Source organism: Salvelinus sp. IW2-2015, unplaced genomic scaffold (assembly GCF_002910315.2).
Source record: "Salvelinus sp. IW2-2015 unplaced genomic scaffold, ASM291031v2 Un_scaffold3210, whole genome shotgun sequence".
In the NCBI taxonomy this organism is placed as follows: domain Eukaryota; kingdom Metazoa; phylum Chordata; class Actinopteri; order Salmoniformes; family Salmonidae; genus Salvelinus; species Salvelinus sp. IW2-2015.
The window spans coordinates 33,106-34,414 of NW_019944497.1; the positions used below are offsets into that span (position 1 = coordinate 33,106).

The 1,309-nt window shown below is 43.7% G+C and overlaps 1 long non-coding RNA gene across 1 annotated transcript; it reads right to left on the reverse strand.

The window, feature by feature from the left end:
* Positions 1-665: 665 nt before the first annotated feature.
* Positions 666-1,303, reverse strand: LOC112075510 (uncharacterized). The gene is made up of 3 exons (XR_002894991.2): positions 949-1,303; positions 833-870; positions 666-754 (listed from the first exon to the last, which is right to left on the reverse strand). It is a non-coding gene; the product is annotated as an uncharacterized lncRNA (long non-coding RNA).
* Positions 1,304-1,309: the final 6 nt, after the last annotated feature.

Below are 1,309 nucleotides of genomic sequence, written 5' to 3' on the forward strand. Positions count from 1 at the left end.
TCGCGATATTCGCTTGAGTCAATAGCGGAGCTTTACACCACCCCCACAGACAGTGGAATTGCACATTGATTGTAGGCTTGTGTGCAGCTGTTCATCGAAACACTTTCATGAAGCACCTGAACAGTTCTGGTGCTAACAATGCATCCAGAGGCAGTTTGGAACGCTAAGTGTTCAACCGAGACAGATGACTACAGCCCTGTTGTGTGATTGTGTGGCCTTCACATTAAGACTTACTTGACCGGGGATGCTTTAGCAGGGTGGAAATATGCAAACGACTTGGAAAAGTGTCATCCTATGACTGTGCCACATTGAAAGTGAGAGCTCATTCAAGGCCCTTCTACTGCCAATGTTTGAATATGGAGATTGCACGGCTGTGTGCTCGATTTTATACGCTTCAGCAACGGGTGGCCGAAATGCCAAATCCAGTCATTTGAAGGGGTGTCAACATACAAAAGTATGAACATGAGGAAGGTCAGACATTTCACCACTTGACAACACTAATGTAAAGCCAAACTTGGAATTTGAACAACCAGTAGCAAAGGTAAAAACCAGCTATTTGAAGACTGAACCACATTCTTTTACTGCCAACTGTACTGGTAACCCACACCATCKGTTTGAAATCAGCAAGCACAACCGTACCCTCAGTACTGCAAAGACACTAGATATTGGAAAGTAAAATTGTTTATTGATTCAATCATGCAAGAGTAGCAAGAAAACGGCAACTTCCTGGTCAGAACAAAAGCATGACTGAAACCTGAAAGAAATTAGAACAGTGTCAGCAACAGAATCTTATGTCATCAATTTGACAATAAAAAAATTAAAAAAGTCTCACCATCAGCTTCTAAAGGATGAATCCACCATTAGATMTTCCTGTTGGCAGATACATGGTTAGCACAAAGGATTTCAAATTGAGAGCAAAGTTAAAACCAGACTAAAACTTTATGTTACCTTGTAGGATCCATTACTAGTGGTGGGTATGTGCTTGGTTCAAATATGCCAACATCACTGTCATTGGGAGCATTTCCACTGTCAACAAGCATAGCCTCCCTAGGAGTGTAGCGGGTTTGGGAGAAGACAGTTCTGCCATTCTCGTAGTGCAATTTGGAACTGATTTGGAACTGAGAATTACTAGAGACGCCATCTTCAGTGCTTTCGTAGTGCTTCTGCTGAGACATTGGGACCAGTTGCTGCTGGGGCATTTGGGCTACATGCCATAATTGCTGAGGAATGTGGTTTGGTTGCTGCTGGGGCATTTGAGCTGGATACCTCACTTGCTGGGGTTCGACGGCCAGTTCCTTCTGCTGCTGGG